This window comes from Arachis hypogaea, chromosome 11 (genome assembly GCF_003086295.3).
Source record: "Arachis hypogaea cultivar Tifrunner chromosome 11, arahy.Tifrunner.gnm2.J5K5, whole genome shotgun sequence".
NCBI lineage: Eukaryota > Viridiplantae > Streptophyta > Magnoliopsida > Fabales > Fabaceae > Arachis > Arachis hypogaea.
The window spans coordinates 23,515,008-23,541,984 of NC_092046.1; the positions used below are offsets into that span (position 1 = coordinate 23,515,008).

The 26,977-nt window shown below is 34.0% G+C and overlaps 2 long non-coding RNA genes and 1 pseudogene across 2 annotated transcripts; all 3 read left to right on the top strand.

Annotated features, from left to right (window-relative positions):
• The first annotated feature begins 3,047 nt into the window (after positions 1-3,047).
• On the top strand, positions 3,048-9,428 carry LOC140176327 (uncharacterized). Its single transcript, XR_011867392.1, has 2 exons — positions 3,048-3,502; positions 8,830-9,428. It is a non-coding gene; the product is annotated as an uncharacterized lncRNA (long non-coding RNA).
• Positions 4,391-9,158, top strand: LOC112720555 (protein WHAT'S THIS FACTOR 1 homolog, chloroplastic-like; annotated as a pseudogene).
• A 110-nt stretch (positions 9,429-9,538) lies between the features above and the next one.
• LOC114924770 (uncharacterized) lies at positions 9,539-10,074 on the top strand. Its single transcript, XR_003812212.2, has 2 exons — positions 9,539-9,649; positions 9,795-10,074. It is a non-coding gene; the product is annotated as an uncharacterized lncRNA (long non-coding RNA).
• The last annotated feature ends 16,903 nt before the right edge of the window (positions 10,075-26,977 follow it).

The following is a 26,977-nucleotide window of genomic DNA, read 5'->3' on the forward strand; positions in this document are numbered from 1 at the left end:
CAGATATCAAAATGATGCCCCAAGTAACGGTTGGCGGCAGCTCACGCGTACTAAGAGCGTGGATCTTGTCAGCAGATCCACGAGCAGAAAGGAACCACTACCCGAGAAAACGCTAGTAACTCGAACGTGTCAATCGCGAGCCTCATGACTTGCCATGTTGGGGGCACTGTTTCGGCCCATCCCAATAAGAGCCGGAGGTCCAACATACAGACTGCCGGCCCGACGGGTCCTTGACTCGTACACGTTTGACGGGGCTTCGACTTGGACAAGAAGGTGACCCGCGTATCATTTATCTCTTGGATGAAAATCTGGATAGCTAGCAGAAGCTTCCATAGGAACGGGCCCGAGTTAAAGGGCCTACCCAAGCACGATATATGAATGGGGAGGGACCTACCCCTCCTAGAGGTACGTAACTTTTACCCTAATTAGCCGCCTCACCATACAAACTCTTACTTTAGCATCGGAGTGTTCTTGCAGGTGGCCCCACTTACCGACCCACTGACGATTGGGACAACACCTCTCTGTAAAGCTCATGTCCAGGTCCAGAAACACCCTCGATCAACCCGCTGCCCTCGACCTGACGTCCATTCGATCCACTACTCTACTGAGCAACCGAAAATAATAAATTATAGATAATATAGATGAATCATATAATAATATTTAATTCTAATCTCTTTGTGTTTGTTACATAAATAAATGATATGAAAATTATTTATTATTTTTATTTTTTACATATGTGTTTGTCACATAAACAAATGTATAAATTAAAGCTGCGAAAAAAAAGTAGTTAAAACTTAAAAAACCACAAAAGCTTTGTTAACCAACCAACCTACACAAACGAGATCCACATTATTAGTGCCCTTCTCTGATATTATTATTGTATATAATTAATTAAGAGTATAAAAATTTAATGTTCCTACTGCAACTATATAGAACGATTCTTGGAATATTGTCGGTCGCCACATGTTATTGCTTATGTGAGGTTTAGTTTGTCAATCATACTTCAATGATATGTTACACTCCTATTATTGATCGAATAAGAAAAATTTTATTTACAATATATGTACACAAACATAAACCCTTCGAAATATAGTCTAAAAAGGAGGAAAGAACTAACCTAACTAAATCAAGTAAATAATTTTTCAAATATAGGAAGGCTATCAAACGGGTCATTTAGTCCCATTCTATTTAAGTTTGTTTAAGTCGTTTAATCTAATTAAACTCGCTTTATTTATAGGTTATAATTTTTGGATTTGGATCCTCTATCCTTGAATAGTTTTTCTTTTATATTTATTATTGGTCCCACTTATGAAATTAATGATGAGAGATCACACTTTACTCTCTAAAGTGAAATTCAAACTTTAGAGGATCCAAATCCATAATTTTTTTAGTCTTGGCCGTTTATGATTGGGTTGATAGATTAAATGGATTAACGCATAATTTAACAAAAAATATCATTTCTAAGTTAAAACCCTTAAATAAACAATTTTTTTAAGTTTCTGTCGGACCATGGAAAATATTGGCCAACAATATTATTTTTTATGAAAAAATATAAAAAAAAGATTAAACGGGTCGTCCATTTAGTCACAGCCTAATCTATTTAATCCGTCATTTTTTTCGAGTTAATTAGACTTAATCTATTTAGTTCAAAATTTTAGCGAACTTAATTTTAAAAGCAATGTCCATCTGTTTTAAACGCGTAAATAGGATGAGCCAATGAATTTAGCCCATTTAAACTATCCTAAAATATAGTGTCTAATGCATATTAGATATTCAAAAACAAATATAATAAGCGACAAATAAATATGTTTAGAATGGAGATAGTCCTACTCCTATCAGTCCAAAATGTGAAATTGTATAGTTTAATTTGTTTTTCTTTTAAGTCCCGTTTCTGTACCTAAAGCTGTGTTTGTTTCTGAGAACAGGATAAGACATGCCACTGAGAACAAGATACAAAAGACAGAGACAAAATTTTTTGTTCTTATATTTTGTTTGATGATAAACTAGAACAAACTATAAAAATTTAATTTATTCTCATTTTTTTCATCCAAAAATTTTGAGAAGAAAAATATAATAATAAAAAATATAATTATAAGAAATTAAGAAGAATAATGAAAGAAAAAATAAAAAATAAGTTGTGTTCTTTATTAGTGTCTCTGTATTCTTTCTATTAGGATGGACATAAAATACATTAATTCAGTATCTCTGGACACAATGTCTCTATTTATATCTCATTTATCAAATACAATTTTGTATCTTTATATCCCTGTCTCAATGTCACGTTCCTATAAATAAATACCGCCTAAAAGAATGGTATTTCTTTCAATAACTATATACATGTAAATATATAAAGTTTTATTAAACATAATTAACTAATATCTTTAAACAAAACTATATCAACCAATTTTATTATCAAACCTGGACTGATATGGTTGTTTTTATTGGAAATTCGGTCATTTGATCATCAATTCGAGTTAAATCATCATTTAAATCGATCAAACAATTAATCCCAGTTAAATTTAGTCAAATTCAATCAAAATTAGTTAAAACTGATTCAATCAAATTCGATAAAATCAGATTAAACTAAAAAGATATTATTTTTATACATGATATTTTTTATTAAATGTATTACATAAATAAACTTAAATTATATTTACAAATTTAAAAAAAATATTTTATTACGTACAATATATTTCTTATTTCTATGATTATTATTTATATTTTTTATAAATACTTAAAGAGTATAATAAATATAAATTTATAAATATTTAAAGAGTGTAATAAATATAAACTAATTAATAAATTATTACAGTTTAAAAATATTAACATATTTAATACAAAATAAAACTAAAAAAAAGATATTTATTATGAAAATAAGTAAAATTAAATTTTATATAATTATTAATTATGATCGAGTCAACCGGTTCAACTTGTGATCCACCAGTTAAACCAGTTCGATTATCGATTTAGTTCTGATAACCATAGTTGAAAAAATCAGACTCAAGCAGTCAGACTAGTGATCGCCGGTCTAAGTTGAGCATTGGATTGTACAAGGAACAAAACTGGTTAAAAAAAAAGACCCTTGCTGAACGAAGCCTAGCCCTATCCCCAGGCCTCATACCCTAGCTTTCTCACTCATTCACACTCTCTTGACAGAGGCAGAGTTGGGAGCTCACCTCGGTTCACCACCACCATATGCTCACCGCTGTTGTCGCGCCTCTCGCTGGATCCTCCGCATTGTGCGCTCGCGTCTGGCCTCTCTCCTCCATCTGATCTCGGCTGCTCGCGCCTCCCTCACCTCTCTCCCTCCTCGCGTCTCTGCTCGAGCTTTGTCGTCCCTCGCGTGCTTGTCGCTAGCGGTCTTGCTCCATATCCCTCATATTCTACCAGTTCTCCCCATTGTAAACATAAGGAGAAGGACTGCCACAGTGCTGCCAGCTTCTCCACATCACATTCTTGCTCCTTCTCCTTTATACTCTACTCGTTGGAAGACCAACTGAAGGTTACTTAATTGTTCTTGCTTATTTTTTTTTTGTTTTTAATCTGTTGTTCATAAAAAAATATGATTTGGTTAATTTAGTTAATTTTGTATGTGTTTGTGAATTCTGATCTCTTATGATGCTATGTACGTAATGTAATTGACTAATTGTTTGGTTATGAATTTATGATGAGACTTGAATTTGTTGAATGGAAAGCTTGCTAATTACTAATTTAGTTATTCTGCCGATTGTTGATTCTGTGTTGGTTTGCTAATTTTAAATTGGAAAGAAAATGTTTGGAGATTGATATTTAGTTAATCAGTTTTACTGTGGTTATGATATTATGATTCTGCAAATAAAATTAATAGGGATGCACTGTTTTTAGAATTGATTGTTAATTATTAATAGACTCCGTTACTATAATGTGATTGTTAATTGCCTAATTGAAATTGGTTCTGAACCACAATGAACCCTAATGCGACTTCAAACTATAGTTATAGGAACCGGATTGAATTAGCCGGTTGGACTGGAAACCGGTGAACTGGACGTAAGTTTGATCTGATTAAGATTTTGGACCACAGAAGGAAAAGAACCAGTGTGAACCGGTTTGGACCGGTCGGTTTTAGTTAAATCCAGCGAACCGGTGGTTTTTATAACTGGACCGGTTCAATGTTTTTTAAAAAAATAACCCTAGCTAACCTAGCCCACGAAGAAGTGAATCCCAGCCTCCCTCCCTGTCCGTCGAGTTCGAAGAAGTGAAGAGGGCAAGAGGGTCTCTCTCTCTCTCTCTCTGACTTACAATCCCTGGCTCCGCTGCCTCGTCTCTCCGGCTCCTCTGCGTCTCCGTCGTTGCGTCGACGCCTCCGTTATTGGCTCGCCTGCCCTGCGTCGTCGCGTCTCTGTGCGTCCCTCGTTGTTGTCGTCGCGTCCTCGTCCGGCGTGGCTTGCCGTCGCTGCTGCCTCCCCCCTCGCCAGTTACTGCTTCGCCGTGACAGCTTGGTTTCTCTCTTCTCTGCCGCGTTCTGCAACTCGGTGCATCAGCTATCAGGTATTTTTTTTTTAGTTATTCAGTTATTGAGTTACAAGTTGATTAAGTGAGTGATTGATTAATGATGTTGCTGTGAATGGTGGATTGCTGTTTTTTTATGATGATTGGTGTTTATGGTTATTTTTGTTGCTGTCATTGTGCTGTTCTGTTGCTGTTAATTTTCAATTTATAGGAAAATTAAGGAGAGTAAGATTGTGACATTGCCATTTTAGTTGTTAGAAAGAATGGTTTGAGCATTTGAAGTGGTGTTTGTTCAGTTAATGAGAATTGAGAGGAGAGGATTTTAAGTAAGTTTGAGTTGAAATTATGGAAATTGTGGATCGAAAACATTTTAGCAGAAAATGAAGTAGGTACGCATTTGGAATGCAAATTAGGATTGAATGAAGAATGTGATTTGGAATGCAAGGTAAGATTAAATGAAGAGTAATGATTGTTCATCTCCTCTTGCAGGGGATCTTAGATTGTTCCATTTTTGTTGTAAGGTGACAAATATGGTAGGATGTAGAGGAGATATCATCGGCTCGGCTAACTGCTCACTAAAGAACTTGCTGAACAAAAATTACACAAATAGAGACCAGTTGCAGGCCAATCGTGGACTTCCAAAAAATCATGCCCACCATATTTTTTCTACACTAGATCTGGACCACATGAATCTTTTAATATTAATCTCTATGGTCATAAATATCAGAAGATTAGTATTCCATGAAAGTACAGTGGTATACTTGCTAAGCTTCCTAATTTATATTGTTGGATAGGAGATAGATTATGTGAATTTCTAATAGCTGCTGATTTTATATTGCCGTTCCACATGTTTTAGATGAATAAAGATACCCAGACTTTGAAATTATTCTTTGGATATAGTTCATAGATTATTATTTGTGTCAAATTAAGATACTATTGTAGATCTGTAGTAGTGCTAACTAATTTTATGTCTATCTTTTGTATTAGTTTATTTTGGGATTTGAGACTTGATTCTTCATAAAATGTTAAAATATTAGTAAAGATATGTATTTCAAATTTTAATTTTAAGTTTTTGACTATTTTATATTTTTTATTTACGTAGGATTGGTTTTACCAATTCAACCAATGACTTATCGGTTGAACCAATAAACCAGTAAACCAATAGTCTGATCGATCCGATTACCGGTTTGGTTCTTACAACTATGTTTCGAACCATTTGTCACGTTCTTTTTCGTCTCAATAGACCAAATCACATGCTCACAAGACGAATTCATCGTCGTGGTCCTGCGATTCTGTCTTTACAACAACCACAATGCCTTTCTCTTCTCCACCGAACCTTCTCCCTGTGGTCCATGAAGAAGGATCCCGACCTCGAATCTGCGCTCTCCCGCAACCGCCGTTGGATTGTCAACAACCAGATCAAGAACATCATCCTCCGCCATCCAAACCAAGAGATCCCCATTGCATCCCTTCAGAAGAAGTTCAAAACCCTTGACCTCAAAGGCAAAGCCCTCAACTGGCTCCACAAGTACCCTTCCTGCTTCAATGTTACTTTCACCGTGAGGAACACTGCTGTCACCTCTCCAAGCGCATGATGAGCCTCGTCGAAGAGGAGGAATCTGTTAGGGAGTCTCAAGAAAATGCTTTTGTTTGCAGGTTAGCAAAATTACTTATGATGAGTGTCAACAAGAGGATTAATGTTCTGAAAATCAACGAGCTGAAAAGGAATTTAGGGTTTCCCGATGATTATATAATTAGGATTGTTGCAAAGTACCCGAATTTGTTCCGTGTTGTTAACGAGGGCGGGAGGAAGAGCTCTATGGAGATTGAATTGGTTCACTGGGACCCTCAATTTGCTGTATCCACAGTGGAGACTGCGGCCAGTAGGAGCGGCAATATAAGGCCAACGTTCTCGTGTTCTTTGCCTTTCAGTTGGGTGAAATCATGGGAGAGATTTCGTGAATTCGATTTGGTTCCTTACTTTTCGCCTTACGTGGACCCCAGGGAATTGGTGGAAGGGTCGAAAGAGATGGAGAAGAGGAATGTGGGATTGGTACATGAGGTGTTGTCTTTGACTCTTTGGAAGAAAGCCTCAATAGTGAAGTTGGGTCATTTTAGGAGGGAGTTTGCTTTGCCTGATAGGTTGAATGTGTTGTTGCTCAAGCACCCTGGGATTTTCTATGTTTCCAACAAGTATCAGATTTACACAGTTCTTCTTAGGGAGGCGTATGTTGGGTCTAAACTTGTCGAAAAGGATCCTCTGGTTGTTGTGAAGGAGAAATTTGGGGAACTGATGCAGGAGGGCCTTCATGAGTACAATCAGAGGCGGCGCCACATAAATATGGAGAAGAGGAGGAAGAAAGGTGTTCCTTTGGCTAGAGTAGATGAAGTAAAGTGTAGGAGGAGGAGAAGTGAAAATGCTGACTCAGATGATGATGAGGATGGAGACAATAAGCTGGGAGGTTTGTTTGACCCAGAGGAAAGGAAACGGTTTTATAAAGTTCTGTTTGATGATGATACTTCATGAAATTCTGAGACGGTGTGAGTGTGATAGTCTAGTTTGCGTTTGGTTTATATAAATTTGATATTAACCCTTGAAGGGTTGGAATTGAATCAAGCCAGCTCATGAGCCAGCTCGAGCTCGACTCGTTAATAGCTCGATAAGCTAAACTCGTGAGCTGGTGAGCCAAGCTTGAGCCTGGAATTGAGCTCATAAATTAAATGAGTCGAGTTTGAGCTTGGATAAGCTCAGCTCATTAGCTCGTAAGCTGGTTCGATTATATATATATATATCTACCCTAAGCATTTTTCTTACTTAGCTCCATTGCCATATAAAGGCGAGCAGCCCTTATAGCATAGCTAACCGTTAACTTATAGCCTAGCCGCCGTGCCCTTTTTTGATTTGATGAACCGGCCGTGATAAATAGCCCGGTCGTCCGTTCTACAGCCGCCCGAAAAGGAACTGCAGTGATCTTGAATAGGGATCCTACAGCGATAGATAGAATCCCCATATAAATACCACTAGATTGAGCACCAGTGATTTCATATCCGGTCAAAATATTGGCTAATTGATCGAAGTGGGTAGCTCCAGTAGACCCATAGATCATGGAACAAATATATATATATATATATATATATATGATCTTAATTATTTAAAATTTTATATTTATCTTTTATAGATAATTTTGATGTAGGACATAAATAAAAAATTTACAATTTATTGATAGATAAACAATATATAAAATTGATCTTTTTAAATATTTTTAAAATATATAAATTATAATTTATTGATATAGAATTATAGATTATGTTCTTATTATTTGAGTCAGCTCGTGAGCTTTTGATGAGCCGAGCTTGAGCTTAAGAAATAGGCTCGATTGTTAATGAGTCGAGCCGTGAGCCAAGCTCAATTTTGTGAGCCGAGCTTGAGCTTGGTCTAGCTCGGCTCACTTCCAGTCCTAATTTATTTTATCCTTCCCTCCCTGCTACGTATGCATACATACACAAGGTCGCCCATATGGATTGAACTTTTTTTTTTGGTTTGATATGGTGCCTTAAATTGGCGATTTGACTTTTGGAACTGGTTTTCTGAATTAAATTTTGGTTTGGCTGGGTTGTTTTTACTTTATGCCTCATTGCTGATGATTCAACGGCATGTGTAAGCTGTACTTTGTATATACTAGAAGAGAGACTGAGCGCATAGTCCAGTTAAAACATACATAACTCTAAGATACCTGCGTCCCTTCTCTTCATAGTTGCTGTTGAGTTAAAAAAGAAAACCTTATCTTCCGATATTCTTTGTTATTTTCTTTGGATAATGGTCAATGGTGATTGCCCAATGATGCACAATTCAAAATGTATTGAGCGGTTTTGTTGTGGTGTTAAGTTCATCACTTGCCTTCCACCATCTCTCTCTTTCTAGCTCTTGCTCGCTCACTTGCTCACTCACACTCACTTAATCCTATTCTGTTTTGGGGGGGGGGGGAGGGGGTGTGCGCACGCATATGCCGCACGTGTGTATAAATATATATATGAATTATTATGTATCTTCCAGATGGTGCTTGAAGGCTATGAATGAAACCGGTTATTTGTAGGTATTAAACCTCAGGGCTGTGTATTCACTTTTTCTGGTTAATTGGCTGTATAATTGAAGGTTCCGTTCTGCTAGCTATCTCTTTGATATTGATTTCATTTCTTGTTACTTTGCAAGGACAGTATTTATTATTATTATTATTGTTGTTGTTATTGTTGTTGTTGTTGAGTTTCGAAAGTGATGTGCGTGTCTATCCTTCTATTTTACACTTCATTTTTTATATTGACATTGTTTGTCCTCCTGCCCAGTGACAGAACAAACAACAAACTGACTACTGAATGGTTTCATGGCTTTGTTTATAACTGGATGTGAACCACCACCACCTTTGTCTGCATCGTCATCATATCCTTACTGCTGGTTGTAAATTGTGCACAAAGGATGTGGATAAAGCTTGCTGCAAAAGCTGTATATGAATTTGCTTTTGGCCATGAAATCCTAGGGTTGTGTTCTATTTTTATCTCACCTCCCAACCACCCGAAAATTAACTGGGTGCAAAATCATTTTCCTTTAAAGAGCTTTCATGAGAACAGATTATCAGAAAATTGTGCATTGCTCTTATGACTCTTATTTTTCTTTACTCTGACCTGATCATCATGGCTGGATGCATTGTTTTGTTCTTTTTTTGGAACTGCTCATTTGCATAGTTATTAGTCCTTTTTTTGCCATGGCCTTATGCTTATACAGTCAATATTCCATAACATTAGCTTGTTTATCGAATATGCTTATACCACATTTGTGAATTAGTGGTTTATGTTGTGTGGATGCTTAAATAAGCAATAGTTTCAAACTTGGACTACTATTGAGTAATTCAGATGCATCAGCTATAGTTTCAGTTTGATTTAAGTGTTTATTGGTGAGTATATCTACATGTCTCATTTATTTGTTCTTCTAAAAACGTAAAAGCTATATTTTGTCCAGATGTAATACTTGATGCATCTTTTAAATAACAAAATTTTCCATCATTCTACCCGATGTAATAACCACTTTTTGATGTGCCCAGTGATGTAATATTTGGACATGATGCAAAGCCTCTCCATCCCTTTCCTCTGTTCCAACTTCCATCATTAAGTAAGCTGCTGCTTTTGTTGTGTTGTTCGTCTTCTTCTTCTTCTTCTTCTCCTTCTATTCCATCCTCTTCACTGTTACCACAACTTGCTATTATTATTATTATTATTATTATTATTATTATTATTATTGGCATCACAACTGGCAGTGGATAGAGATGGTGGAGGTTGAGGAGCTGTGTTCACCCACCTTGATGGATGTTGAGAGGCTTTTATGGATATTGGCAAAGTGCTAGTCACTGAAATCTGAGGGCATTGCTAGCATTCTCATTTAAAATAATTTTATTAGCTTGTTATTGTGTCATACTACTATTGTCATACTACTATTTTTTTTTCAAACTATTATTGTACTAGTTTGCTATTGGTCACATACAAACCAGTGATGGATTTCATTACTTTCCTTAATGGTGATACATCATTCATGTTCTCTGTCTCCCTTTGTATGTCATATAGCTATAGCCATTGAGGGATCTAATTTGACAAAGAAATTTAGGATTGCTTGAGTGCTCATTGTTCACATGTTCTATGATGTCTTCATTCTTCTTTTCTTTATTTATCTTTTTTTGTCTAAATCTTTCGCCATATGTTGTGTTTTTGTTTGCTTATTTAACTTCAAAAAGATCAAATGATTGAATTTTGCTAAAGGAACATTTGACCAAAAAGAAGTGCTTTATTCCCTAAGAAGTATTAAATGATTCTTGTGTAATTACTTGTACCTGCGCTTCATATGTTGTTTTGGTTTTCCAAAACATATAGGAAAATAGGAAAATAATTCTTGGTGTAAGTTTTTCAACTTCTAACTATCAGATTAAGTTTTGATTATCTACATATCCTGTTATTTTGCACTTGATTAATCTGTACTATATTAGGAATTTTTATAGAAACCAGGATAAAAATTTTGCACGTGTTTGGATAAGGCTTTTTTGTATCTGTTGTATTTTCTTGTTTTTATTTACTTTCTGGTTGATTATTCTGATAATCGTTTCGCATATATTTTGGTACACTTGGTCAATATATAAGCATGATGTCTTGCCTTTGTCATACAATTTGCCACATATCATGGAGTTAATTTCTGACCTGTCTCTCTCACTAAGGCATTGTTTATGTTTGATTCATCTGAATTGATGTGATGTTTGACATTCCAAATATTTCAATATCTCCTATTACCTTTTGATCTCTTCTTCCCTGGAATTGAAAAGCATGTTCCTGTGGTGACGTTAATGCTTTTGTTTTGGTATCTTCGTTGAGTTGTTCAAATCCTGGAAAAGGGTCAAGGGTCAAGGATGCTTGGTTCCAAGGGATGGTGAATTTGCATCATCATGTCTTGTTTTGAACTGTGTTCATGAGGAGATCTATTGTAGCAGACAAACAAGAGAAAGGGTCCCACAAAGTGAATTCAAACATGCCTTATCCTGTTACCTCCTCTATATAAAAAAGCATGTCCATGCATTCCTTTGTTTTGACGACCATCATAGACAAGTAAAATGTACAAGGAAATTGACAGATATAGTTTTGATATGTTTGACTAAGTAGATTGTCATGTACAATTGTAATTGATATACAGTATACACGTTGCTGCTTGTAATTTCTTGTGTCATTGAATTCTGTTGATATTTTACTTAACACACCTCCTTGATGGATTTGACTTTTCAAAGATTCAAAAGTTTAATCAATTAGCCTCCGAAAGGAGAAATCCCCTCTTTGTAAACCTCTCCTCGAAAGTGTGGTGTTGAAATGTGACACTTAAATGCGCATTTTTAGAGTTAATAATCAAATTCGTCTCTGAAAAATTAATCATTATTTAAATTAGTTTTTAAAAGATTTTTTTAGTCATATTAGTCCTTAAAAGATAAAATGTAAGTCAAATTGGTCATTTCGTTAGTTAGATGATAACGACATGATGACATGTCACGTTAAGTGTCACGTGACATGATGACGTGGTAGGTTAATACCACGTGTCACAAGATGATTGGTTGACATATCAAGTCAGTGACACCTAGCATGTCATATGTCATTTGTCATGTAAAAAGGTTATTTATAATCAAAATAGTCTTTATATAAATTTTTTTTATTTTTTTATAATATTAAATTTAAAGTATTTTTTGATGGTACTAATTTTAATATTGTTTTTTATACCTTAATAAATAAATTTTTTTACATAAAATAATAAAAATAATTAAATTATTATAAAATTATTTTGTCATTTGTATTTTAAATTTTGTATTTTCAAATTGTAATTTTTTATAGTGACATTTTTTTGTTTAAACGAGTTTATCAAATTATTGTTGATTATATATTTAAAAATTTAATATTTTAAGTTTATAATTTTTTTTTAAATAACTACTATAAAATATTAAAATATTTAAAATAACTACTATATTTATTTAGTGGAATCCAAAATATTAAAACTATATTTTGGATTTCACTAAATAAATATAGTAGTTATTTTAAATGTTTTAATCTTTTATATCTCACTCTATAAATATAGTAGTTATTTTAAAAAAATATATTAAAATATTAATATTCAACAAGTGATCCCACAAATCGATTTTTCAATTATCGAGTTCTACTATATATATTAAATAATAATAAAAATTACAATTTTAAAAAATGTAAAAGATTTAAAATTTAAAATAAATATTATATTATATAGTATGATTTAAAATAATTTTTAAATATATAATTAACAATAATTTGATAATATAAAATTTAAAATACAAATGACAAAATAACTTTATAATAATTTAAATTATTTTTATTATTTTATATAAAAAAAATTTATTTATTAAGAAATAATATTAAAATTAGTACTATAAAAAATATTTCAAATTTAATATTATAAAAAAAATAAAAAAATTTATATAAGAACTAATTTGATTAATTTTTAAAATTTTAAAGATGAAAATGATTTATGTCTAAACTTTTAAGGATTATTTTGATTATAAATAATTTTTTTACACGTCAAGTGACACGTAGCATGCTAGGTGTCACTGATTTGACATGTCAACCAATCATATTGTGACACATGGCATTAACCTGCCACGTCATCATGCTACATGGCACTTAACGTGACACGTCATCAGCTGTTATCATCTAACTAATAGAAGGATCAATTTAACTTACGTTTTATCTTTTAAGAATTAATATGACTAAAAAAATCTTTTAAGAACTAATTTAAAATTAACTCCACATTTTTATGTTCCTAACCATTCCCATATCACCTGCATGTCTGATGAAATAAGCTACACCCCAGCAGTGGTTTAATTGTAATGCAATTATTATTCTTATTATTTTAATAGGAGTATGGTAACAAATAAATGCGTGAGGAGTTATATCTTAGATAAATAAATATTTAAAAAAAATATTAATAAAATTTTTTAAGATAATAAATATAAATAAATTAGTTTAAATTAAAAATTTTTATCTTAATTATAGAAACTAATTTAAAATTATATGTTTATATTTATTATTTTAAAAAATTTTATTAATAATTTTTTATTTTTAAAGATTAGTCTATTCGAAGAATAAATTCTCATAGTTTAATTGTCACCTTATTCTTTGTATAACATTGAATTGTAATGGAATTATTGCTCAACAACAAAGTTCAATTTGGCCATCCCTATCTAGAATGGCATTTGATTTTAAATAAAATAATCTTTGGGGTAGTTGCATATGGGGTAGGAACAAAACAATAAATGCTAATGCTTGAATAACTAGAGGCTAGAGATGTATATGAGTCAGATGAAATTGAGTTTGTCTTGATTTAAATTTAACACTGAATCTATTTTTGAGATCTTTATCTAGTTTTAGACCCAGTAAAATTATACTACTTTTCGGTTATATTAAAATCGGGTCTAGATCAATAAAATCTCGATCTTAATAAATTTTATGTCAGAAAATTATGATGCACTTATTTATAAAGAAGAAAAAATATATTTGTTACTGTAAAATTGATATTCATATTTTGAATTTGAATTTGTCCATAAATTTTAATTTCGTATTTTTTTATTTATTTTTTAATTTATCAAGTATGATTAAAAACAAAATAATAATCTTATAATTAATATAACATAATATTAAAATTAATTTAAAATATATATACCTTTTTTTAGTCTCTTTAAAATATACATGAATTGAATAAAATTGAATTTATCTCGACTCAAATTTAACCTTAAATAATAACCAAATTTATTTTTAAAATTATTATCCAATTTTAAACCAAATAAAATCACACTAAATTAATCATCAAAACATTCACATCCGAGTCGAGCCATGTACACTTTTACCAGAGGCATTCTTGTCAAAATGATTGAAGAGCATGTGTCATGTGACAATATTTTCTTGGGCCATGCGTGAACTTGCCGTATAAAAAAGAATGCCCAAAACAACATAGAACGTATTTGATAATCAATATTTTAAGGGTGCTGATCAAAAGTTTACAGTGATAGAATATTATATTGGCGATTTATAAATTATTTGTTCATTGAAATTTTTCCGTTAGAAATCTTAAGGCAATGTTTAGCATAACTCGAAAAAGAAATATGTTGAAAATAATATAGCCATTATTATTTATCAATAAATTTTGAGTATATTACAATAATCTTTTTGCTATACAAATTTTAAAGAGAAAGAAAATTTTATATTAAAAGAAAAGTTTTGCGGGAAATGAAACAAGCATGTGGCTTTATAATCATTATTAGGACAAGAAGTTGACGCTTAAACTCTAAGTAATATTTAGAGTACAATTGTTCCAGAAATGCTTCATGTCTTCATCTTATTAATTTAAGGAATAACGTCTGAAGAGTGAAGAAGATGGAGCCTCAGTTTCTATGTTGAATAAAAGAAAAGAAACTATGGATTGGCATGGTAAGTGTTTTTGTCGAGTTACACTTTAAAATAATCTCTGAAATTAATGCCATACATTAAAATTGTCTCTGAATTTTTAATTGCATCAATTACGTCCTTGAAATTAACAAAAATATATCATAGTAGTCTTTGACCCATTTTTCATTAACGACGTGATGACATAACTTGATGACGTGGACTGTTAGTGACACGTGTTAATCCATGATTTCACCACATATAATGGTATGATAATGTGTTGACCGGTGACATGTGGTATGCGGATGTAGACGGTTGTGCCACGTGTCACAATGCTATTTGGCCACATATTTGTTTGTGCCACGTGTTGCAACAGTATTTGTTTACATGTCATCCGCTATGTCATCATTATAGATGCACTAAATTAGTCCCTCACTTTGTATTAAGTGATTCATTTTAGTCCTTAAAATTGAATGTCGTGTACCAAAATAGTCCCTTTACCAGTTTTTTCTTATTTTTTTAAAGTTTTTAATATCTTGGATGTATTTTCAATTCTATTTTTTCACATATCATTTAAATACAAGTGATTTTATAAAAAAATTTAAGATTTTAATTTTAATTATATAATTTTTTTATAATAATTTAACATTAGTAAATTTTGTAATATATAAGTATGTTATTATATAAAAAAGAATTATACGATTGATTTAGACACATTTTTTCATAAAAAAAAAATGTGTTTTTAACAAGAAATTAAGAATTAAAATATACATTTTTTTTCGGTTCTTATGAAATACACGTTTCTTTTGTGTGTAAATGGGCTAGACTGAAAGCACTTTAAGTACTTTCAGTATCATTTCTGACTTCTTCTGTCTAGACGAAAGAGGTCGGAGATGGTAGTGAGGGTGCTTGAAATGTCTTCATGTCAACTCCAAGACGGCGGTTAGGGGTATCCGCAAAAGAAAAAATATTTTATAAAAGTACTTGTATTTAAATAACATGTAAAAAAAAATAGAATTGAAATTAATGGATTTAAAGATATTGAAAATTTTGAATTTATAGAAAAAAGGAGAAAAAACTAGTGAATGGACTAGTTTAGTGCACGACATTCAATTTTAGGAACTAAAATGAGTCACTTAATGTAAAGTGAGGGACTAATTTAGTGCATCTATAATGATAACATAATGGATGACACATGAACGAATACTGTTATAATACGTGGCACAAACATACACGTGGCTAAATAGCATTGTGACACATGGTACAACCATCCACATCAGCATGTCACGTGTCATTGGCCAACACATAATCATATCATTACACGTGACTAAATCATAGAGTGACGCGTGTCACTAACAATCTACATCATCAAACTATATCATTATGTCGTTAATAAAAAATGGGTCAAAAATTAACGTGATGCATTTTTTTCAATCTCAAAAATATAATTAGTGTAATTAAAATTTTAAAGACGATTTTAATTCACGGCATCAATCTCAAAAACCATTTTAGAGTTTAACTCATTTTTTCCTTGTATAAGTTTCCAATTAAGTAGATATTGGCTTTAACAATAAACTGTGGCTTTATATTCATCTTTTTCTTCTTCCAATTAACAAGGTCTTCAAAAAAGGGAAGACATACAACAATACATGTAGATGATCCGTCTATAAAAAATGCACCATATGCCTGCGGGATACATCTTTTGAAAAATATATTTAATAATGTGCATTGTAAATTTAATTAACATGTGTTTTAAGGATACGAGTTAAAATTATTAATTAAAAAAATTATTTATAAAAAATACAAAATTTAATTTTCAATGTATTTATTATTTGTTTATTAAAATAAAAATTAAAAATTTTTTACCTACTAATAGTAATCGTTCGTACTTTTTTTATTGGGATCTACACTATAAAAGTTTTTTTTTGATTCCTCAATCTAGGTCGTGTTCGATATGTGTTCAATGCGTGTAGGGGTGTTCATGGATCGGATTTGATTCATATATTTGCCGTATTTATTCGAATTCGATCCGAAAATTGCGGTTATGAATTCGATCTACAAGGTTATCGGATCGGATCGGATCTAATCCGCATACTAATAGGATCGGATCTGATCTGCATATTAATAGGATCAAATTGAAGATTTTGTGTAGGTATCCGCATATCCAATCCGCATTTCCGTGTATCCACAAAAATAAAGAAATAAATAAGTAAATTTGCTTTTTATGTTTTATTTCAACTAATAATTATCATACATGTTGTATTATTTTAATTTATTATTTAAAAAAGTATGTTTAATATTATTTTAAGAGTACACATATTTAAAAGAATAGAAAAAATGAATTTTATTGATATTTTTTTAATAAAAATAAGCTTTTTAAAATATTTTTTGTGTTTTGCGGATATATTCGATATCCGATCTGACCCGCAAATATGCAGATCGGATCCGATCCAACTTAAAAACTGCGGATATTGGATCCAATCCGATGATTTTAGTGCGGATCGGATCGAAATTTTGGCCATATCCAATCTGATCCGATCCGCGTTCACCCCTAAATGCGTATTCTATTTCTATAAACCATATTAATTATTAATTATTTTTCACTAATTAACTGTGAATTACACTTTAAACTTTTCATTAGTGATTTTTTTTGTTTATGTGTGGTGTAAACCCAGTAAAAATTAGCGAATAATTGATCAATAAATTAATTTTTAATAAAAAAATTAAAAATGTGAATTTTATAGTTTAATAAGATATAGTTAATTAAAATAAGAATTTTGACACTAATTTCAAAGAATTTGGCCCAAAATTGGGCCGAACAGGCCGAACCGAGCCTAAAATGGGCCCAAGGCCCAACCCATCAGCCCAATAACTTAAGAAGAGTCCATCTTCTTCCCCATTGAGCAAAGGATCGCTGAACAAGCCAAGGGAAGAGAGGAGAAGGTTCCAAACCCTTGATTCCACTTTAAATCACCATATCTTCTCACTCCAGACTCCGATCGCCGCATCGTTTGCGACCACGCATCTACAGCGCCGAGCTCTACAAACCCCGGTGCATAAATTGGTAAGAAACCTTCATTCTCATTCTCAGTCTCTCCTTTCCCAAAATTTTTGAAATTAAATAGAGTGGTGTTGAGATTTTGGCTCTTTGATGTTATAGGATCTAATTAGCTTGAGAAAAACGTTCAATCCTGCTTTTTTGGTACTTGGGTAAGGTGAGAATTCTAGAACTCTAGCTAATTCATTGATTTTGTGTGTTGGGTATTAAGTTTTGGATATATATATATATATATATATATATATATATATATATATATATATATATATATATATATGCGAAAATGTGAATTAGGTGTGTATATATGTAAATTAGAGCAAGGTTGTAAACGTTGGAGACTTGGTGGAATTTGGATGTCATTGCTTTGGAGATTTTGGATCCTTGGGGCTGTGTTTGGTGCCTTTTGGTGGTGTTTCGGGTTATACATGAAAATCGGACAATGTATGGTTTTGGTTTCTCGTATTTAATATATAATGTCTTGTGAAAACTTAGGCTAGATGACCATAGGATAGGTTGGAACGCATGAGTATGTTGAATGCTTAGTGCCTTTGATAATAATGTTGTTATTCATTGAGTATTTGTTGGATGACTATTTCTTATGATGATACTAGGTTGTTAGCTGACGAGTTAATGATGGTGATATGAATAGATAAGAATGGGTGGTGGTATATTGGTAATTTTGTTGACATTGTTGAGAAATTAAGCATATGGTTGTTTAAAATTGAGGAATGGTTGTATATGGTAACTTGTGGTAGTTGTGATGTTGAAATTGGTATGTTGGGGGTGATGATTTATATATGGAATGCTGAGGTTGAGTTTGGTTTTTAAATGAAAATAGAGGTTGAGAATTTTGTGTAAATTTGATTTTTTGCCAAATTTTGGCGAGCCATAACTCGGTTTCCAGAGCCCCAAATTGTTTCAAACCTGTTTTATATGAAAATTGAGTCCGTAAAGTTTACACCGTTCGAAGAATGGATGAAAATGTTTTAAAATGAGAAAGTTATGCGCGTCAGAAGTTCGGTATGTAAAATTAAAATTCTGCAGACTTAACCATTTTTTTTATTAAACTGCAGTGCATGCGTACGCATACCCCTCCATACGCGAAGGGTCGTTTTTGTTTGGCATGCATGCGTACGCAGATGAGGAAATGCGTACGCATCATGGGCAAAAAGAGACTCTTGCGTACGCGGGCCTGGGGGCTTCATACGCGGACGTTTGCTTCTGTCTAGCGTGCATGCGTACGCGGACGAGGTAATGTGTACGTGTGATGGGCAAAACTGCACTCTCACGCGTACGCTTGGCCCACGTGTACGTGTGGCCCCTATTTCAGCAAACATGGATTTTTGTGTTTTAAAGCTTAATTTCAAACCTCTAAACCTCTAATTTCATTCTCTTAGCCCTAGATCTTAATAATATACCTAGTAATGAGAAGAAACTAGGAAGAGGTGGTAACTTGGAGATGAAGTAAGGTTGAAAAATGATGATTTAAATATGAAAAATACAGAGGACGGAGGTATATGTGATGCCATGGCTGTAAAGAATGATTGTGCAATTGTTATGAATGATTATTAATGTTTATTGGCTTATGCACTCAATCATCTGAGATACGAGTTTCTCTGGGTAAAGTACAGTGGCTTGCCACCACGTGTTCCAAGTTGAGACTCGATACTCTATTGACCCTATGACGTAAGGGTGACCGGACACTTATAAATTCTCAGGAATGGTACTCCCATTGAGCAAATATTATATATGAGAAAAAGTTATGCATAGACTCTTGGGGATGAGCGTCGGGGGACAGTCCAGGGTTTAACAGCCGGACTTGTCGGGTTGGCTTTATAACCAACAGATGAGACTCATCAGCCATAGGACAGACATGCATCTTGTGCATATTGTCTGAATTGCTTGCTTGCGCATTAATTGTGAATGTCTAAGTGATTATAATATGCTATTTGTTATATTTACTATCTGCCTTGTATTCTACCTGTGTTTGTCATTATTTGCTTCTTTGCAATTTCACCAGAGATGGAGGAAAGGAGAAAAGGTGGAGAGATTTAGTGTTCTAGTTAAGTTTTAGTTAGGTTTAGGAATTCCTAGAAGACCACCCACTTATGGTTTCTGTTTTAGTTCTCTAAGTTTTATAATCTGAGCGTTAGCATTCTAGGATTGCCTCTAGCATTTCCAGGACCTTATATCTTATGTACGTGGAACCTTTACCATGCTGAGAACCCCGTTTCTCATCCCATACAGTATTGTTGTTTTTCAGATGCAGGTTGAGAGGCACCTCGCTAGGCGTCTGGAGTTTCTGCAGCGAAGTGGATATTTTGGGACTTTATTTTTGATCTTTTGTTATATATGTATAGACTCTCCTCTTGTATTTATTTGTTTTACTTTTGTACCTCTTAGAGGTGTACGGAGAACCAGGATTTATTATATATGTATTTTGGGTTTTGGGTTAAGTATATATGTATGTAAATATTCTCTGGCTAGCCTTAGCTTCGCAGGCTGAGTTAGGAGCTTGTTATTTTTTACTCTTGACCCTCTACTCCTGTTATTTGTATATATAAGTTATGTACCTCAGCTTTCTTCATACGCAAGAAATCCTTATTTCTGAGCATTGCGGTTTTAATTTTACGATTTTGCTTTACCTATTCTTCAAGACTCCTCGTATATTATATTCTTTCTATTATCATATGTATATACGTTTTATGATCAGATGTCGTAATACCACACCACCTCGGTTTTACGACTTAAGCGTAAAGCTCTGTGTGGTAGGGTGTTATACGTGGTTCGCTTTTTCTTCTTTCTTATAAACCCTAACTCTAAAATGTTCTTGTTTTTCTTTATATTTTAGGATTTTAGAGTTTAAAATTTACGGTTTAAAATTCAGGGATAAAGTTTAGGCTTTAAGGTTAGGGTTTAGGGTATAGCCCCTATGAGTCCCGAAACGGATCAACCAAATAGTATCGTTTTTTCGGCGCGGTTTGAATACAAGGGAAATGATTTGGAAGCTGGCTGAGGCTCGGATGAATGTTACGCGTTTGAATATATTTCATGGTGACCATGCTTCTCATTAGAAAGTTATCGATTTGGTAAAGGACTATAATGCACAATCCATGGACAGTGTAATTGCAATAATGCTCGACACTAAGGTAAGGTATCTTCACTTTAAGTGGTTCTAACAAGGCTAATTTTCTGATGCTTTGTTTATTCTCTTGTCATTTCCCATATTGTTCTTTTGATGTTGAGTTAGTTGCTTACTCGATTTTTTTTGTTTTTCTTTTGGCAGGGTCCTAAGGTTAGGAGTGGGGACCTGCCACAACTAATTACATTAGAAGCTGGGCAAGAGATCACTTTCACTATCCGGAGAGGTGCCGAAACCACAGATTGTGTTAGTGTTAACTATGATGATTTTGTTAATGAGATGCGAAAGGACTATCTCGATTTATTCTCAGGTAAATTCTAAATTTTGGGGAGAAAATTTTTAATTAGGTGGGGAGTATGTAATAACCGAAAATTTATTAGCCGTTTAGTTAGAGTAAAATAATAATTTAATTGTTTGAAATAATTTGAAAAAATTTAGAAATATTAATTTGAAAATTTAAAGGTGAGATTTGGATTCAACGGATTTTTTCGAATGGGAAAATGTATTTTTCTGTGGAAAAATGCGTAAAAATGCGTATCGGTAATTTAACTGGCAGTACCGGCTTAAGTTTGTCTGGTACTACATACGAAAAAATAAAAACTACAGAAATACTTAGAAAATATTTAAAATAGAAAACCGGACACTTATTCTAAAGGTTTTGGTCCGAAGTTGGGTCAAACGAACCAAAAATACAAACCGGTTAGATCATGCTCAAGTTGGACCCAAACCCAATATATATGAGTTCCTTAATGAGGCATTCAGCCTTATTTCACCACTAGAGAGGGACAAACTAACTGAGATAGAAGAGGGAAGAAGAAAACCTAAGGTACTGTTCACTTTTATCTTCTTTGAATCATAACTTTGATCTGGAGTTCCGTTTAGCGTGCCGTTTGCGTCCAAGCATTCATCTCGTCGAGCTTTTCAATTTTATTTAAACAAAGTGGTATGAATCTCGAAATCCATGCTCTAGTTCTCTGCTCTATATATTTTCACGTTTTTAGTTTAGTTATTGAGAAAATTTGGTGATTTTGGTTGTTTAGGTGCAAACTAGCATTGGATAATTGTTGGGTTTTGTCCCAATCCACAGTGGATAAGGTAAAGAAATTCTAAACCCTTGTGGTTTATTGATTTTGTGAATCCTAGTGTTGATTGTGGTAATTTGTAAGATCTAGCTTGAAATTGATATTGTTTGGAGCTTGAAATTGGCAATTTGGAGTGGTTGAAGTTGACTTTTTGGTGGCTGAGCTTGTGGTTTCAGTTTGGAGGCTTGGGAGCTTTTGGGGAAGGCTTTTGTGGTGTTCTGAGCTTGGAAAGAAATCGGCCAAGGTATGGTTTCGTTTTTCTTTAGTTAATATATAATGTTGCATGACTTAGGCTAGTTGTCATAAGATAGATTGAATTTGTATGAATGATTGAATTGTTATTGAAAATTGTAAATGTATGTGATATGAGAATGTTAAAATGGAGATTGAATGAGTTTGCATGATGTTATGGATTGATGATGAATATTGATGAGCATGTGAATGAAATTGGTGTATAATGAATATGATGATGATTATTATTGATGTTGATGAGAATTGAAGGAAATTGATGAGTATCGGTGTGATTTATGTTAGATTGGGAATTGTTGAATGAGTTGATAACGTGGGAGTTGAATGATTTAGGTGTATGAATGCTTGAAAAATGATTGAGGAGTGTTTTGGGTATGGTTGGTTTGGCTTTGGGTTGAGTGTTTTGAAAACTAGAAGATTTTGCAAGTTTTATTAAAAGCCTATTTTTGACAAACTTTAACGAGCTATAACTTGATTTCTGGACCTCTTGAAACTTGTTTTGAATAAAAAATTGGGCCCGTGTAGATTATGTGGTTTGAAGAACGGTTGGAAAATGATTTTTAACGACGAAGTTATACGTGTTTGAAATTTGGTGTAAAAAACTGAATTCTGCAGCAAAATTGCTTTTTCTGAAAATTTGAAGACATGCGTATGCGAATAGGCCATGCATATGCGAAAATGTCATTTTTACACTCATGGGTTCCTGACGGATGGTGTCTGTATGCGGCAACCATTTCCTGCCCTTAACCTCGCGCACGCGGATAATGATTGCGTACGCGACAATACCAATTTCACGCTCATGCGTACGCAGAAGCGGGCATGCGTATGCATGACCCTTGTTTTGCTGAAATTATGATTTTTGAGTTTTAAAATACTCCTCTAGCTTTCTAAATCTCTGTAATTACTGTCTAGGATCCCCTAGCTAGTATTTAGGCTTTGGGATAAGGAAGAGTACAATGAATGGATTTAATTGGACATTTTCTATTATGAGATTAGAGACAATGACTTAGGCTTGGGAAGTTCTGTGGATGGAATGACTAGAACGAATTGGCGGAGTGTTGCATTGATAATGAATTGAGAAAAATGGAAGATTGAGGTTGTTGAAATTGATGAAAAGAAAGTTAATGAACTTGTGATATATGAGAAGTGATCACTGAATTGGATACATATTCTGTTGTGCTATGATCACTTTTTGATTACTGTACTTTGATACCTTAGAGGCTTAAACTTTGAAAGATAGGATGTGGCTGTTTAAATATTAAAAACTCTATTGTATCTTTTGTATATAACTTGTTTATCTTATATTAACTATTTTGTGTATCTTGGAGCTATTTACAAGGTGTTATATATTATGTTCTGTTCCTTTCGTGCTAACGCGCTTTAGTTATCGTGTGTGAACGTTTCGCGCTTTGTATATCTGTTTTATACATCTTTGGTCTTCTTTTCTTTCATCATATTTCTAGTCTTAATATTTCTTGTTTATATACTACTGTATGGAGCTTTAGAACTATCGTAACGCGTTATTGTCCTTTGCTTTACGGCCAGAGGTAAGGCTTGGGGTGATAGGGTGTTACAAAATTCACCAAATTGCTCTAAAGTACATGCGAGATGAGGACGTGTCAAAGGTAGTTTCAACAAAAAGGAAGAACAAGGCACTGTTACATAACAAGGTCGAAAGCACGGGACAAACCTCATCTCTGAAGCCGCCAACTCCTCGTGTCGGAAAATTCTCCACATACACACCTTTAGTTGCCTCACTTGCCGAAGTATATCAACAAGTTTCTCATAAAGGCATCCCCCCGAAGGCAAGACAGATTCGGCCGAGGGCCTCATTAAACAAGTCTCAATATTGTGATTACTACAAATACTACGGTCATAAGACTGAGGATTTATTGATTTAAAGGACACCTTAGAGCAAGCAGCCCAAGGTGAAAAGCTTCCCGAGTTTGTTCAGCATGTAAAGCCGCCTAGATGGTATAATGATGACGAAGATCGGAAAGCCAGAAATCCTAGAAACACAACACCTTGCGAAAACCCGAAAGAAACTTCTCAAGTCGTGGTCAATGTGGTGGTAGGAAGGAATGGATGGCCTAGATCCAACAATGCACTGAAAAAGGATGTCAAAGCTGCAACTTCGGAAGTTCTCAAGGTAACTAGCATTCCAGCAGTACAATTCACGACAGAAGATTTTCAGGCTGCCACATCCGAAGATGATAAACCCTTGGTGATTACTACCATGTTAGGTAATGGCATCATAAAAAGGATTCTGATCGACATAGGCGCAGACTCAAACCTACTCTTCAGAAATGCATTCGACGCCCTGGATTTAAAGGACCAACATTTGAAGCCCCATCTTCCTGGAGTTGTTGGACTTGGAGATAATTATGTCAAAACTGACGGAGCTGTCGACCTCCTCTTCACAATAGGTGAAGGTGTCAATGTGAGAGTGGTACAAGCTGAGTTTGTCATCCTCCAAGATTTCACAGCTTATAATGTGATCCTGGCGACAAAAATGCTTAATGATATGTGTGCATTTATATCAACAAAATTCTTGGTTATGAAGTTCCTAACCGCGGAGGGTCGGGTCACAACAATCCGTGGAGATCGGACATCCGCTATTAAATGCAACAAAGCCAGCCTAACGCTCTGGGATAAAGCTAAGGTTTCCACTGGGGTGTTTCTTGTTGATTTGGATTTCCGAGTTTAGGAGAAACTAAGGCCAGAACTCAATGGGCACTTGGAGAAATTCTAAATTAGTGACGTCGCAGAAAAGTATATTATGATCAATAAAGAACTGACTTATCCCTTGAAGTCAGAACTTCAAAATTTTTTGAGAGATAACATAGATTTATTCGCTTGGGAATTCTCCGATATGCTTGGAATTGATCCAACGTTCATGTCCCATCAGCTGGCCATTAATCCCGATTTTAAACCGGTTGCACAACGACGTCAAAAGATGTCACTTGACCGAGCTGTCAAGGTGAAAAGGCAAGTTCAGAAATTATTGGGTGCTGGGTTTATTCGGGAATTGTCTTATTCAACATGGTTGTCCAATGTGGTCATGGTGAAAAATTCTAATGGAAAATGGCGAATGTGTGTATATTACATGCATTTAAACAAAGCCTGCCTAAAGGACTGTTTCTCTTTACCTAACATCGCCAACATGATTGATTCATCCTTGAGATATCAGATATTAAGTTTTTTGGATGCCTATAGTGGGTATAACCAAATTCTGATTCATAAAGCTGATGAAGATAAGACAGCCTTTATCACCCTTAAAGGGATTTACTGCTACACTGTAATGCCTTTTGGTTTAAAAAATACAGGAGCAACTTATCAAAGGTTGATGGCTAAAGTCTTCAAGCAGCAGATTGAGAAGAATATGGAAGTTTATATCGACGATATGTTGATAAAGGCTAAAGATGATTCCGACATGATTACTGACTTGCAGGAGGTTTTTAGTTGCCTCCGACTTCATTGGATGAGGTTGAACCCAACAAAATGTGCATTTGGAGTTTGTGGAGATAAATTCTTGGGTTTTATGGTTATTCAAAGGGGTATAGATGTAACATCCTAACTTTTAGCACGTCATGATCGTACCAAAAGTAAGGTGTTACTAACTCGTTTTCCTTACTAACTATTTAATATTGAGCCTTTAGTTCGATGTCGCCTTTCAATTTTTGAGAAAATGCCTGAAAATTTGTTTTATTATTAATCAATATCATTCATCAAAGAACACCAAGTAAAAATAATCACATAATTATTAACAATAATAAATATTAGACAAAATAATTCAAATGAAACTCAGATACAATACCTATCTGTTTGGATAAAATAAAATCCTAATCAATAAAGGCGAGAAAACTCTATGAAAACAACTTAACTTATAAACAATTCCGACTAATCGTTCGCGGCTTCATACTGAGTCTTCGAATCTGTGTCACTGAAAGGGTGAAAGATTTTGGGGTGAGAACAAACCATACGTTCTCAGTAGGAAATGGGAATGCCGTAAAAGTAATGGATATAATACAAATAGTTAACTTACTCAATAAAACTATTTTGTTAAACCTTTGGAAATACTTTTGAATTTTTACTTTATTAATTAATTACCTTCTTTAAATTTCCGAACTTAAAGCAAATCTCAATCACAACCGCAGTTCTCAGTCATCTCAATACACAAACTAATAGCATAAGAGACATATTAACACACAAATAAATCGCAATAAGACAAACAGCACAGTTACAGAGAAACAAGATAAGCAAACACAATCAAATGCAAATGCACAAATAAGGATGATGTATGCCTAGTCCTAGTGCAGGCCATGAGCTCATGTGTCGGTTGCCTACCCGCTCCCGACATTACCTGGGCACAAGTCCCAGATATGGCTTTCCAAATGCATACATTGTGCTTATAAGTCTTACGGCTAGGCCGCATACTGATGCGTGAGCATCTTGTCTATCTTTTCCTAGTGAATTTGCATCTACTTTGTTGAGTTTAATTAAGAATTAATTATATTTTAGCCACTATGGATGCAATTTTGAGTTTTGTGCAATTTTATTTATTTTAGGTAGCATTCGGATGGATTTGATGAAGTTTCTGCAGAGAAAGAGAAGAAACCAAGGAGATGACCAGCAAATACCGACGCGGACGCATGGCTCACGCGACCATGCAGAATGGAGGAGATCGCAATGGCGCGATCGCGTGCCTGACGCGAACGCGTGGATTGGAATCTGCATAAATGACGCGAACGCGTGGACGATGCAGACGCGTCATATGCGCCACGTGCAGAAAACGCAGAAAAATGCTGGGGGCGATTTTTGGGCTGTTTTAACTCAATTTTCAACCCAGAAAACACAGATTAGAAGCTGCAGAATGGACAGAACAAGTGGTCCCCACCCATCAACTGAAGATCTGTAAATTAATTCAAATTTAAATTCAAATCTTAAATTAGGAAAAGATATTATTTTAATTTTTAGTTT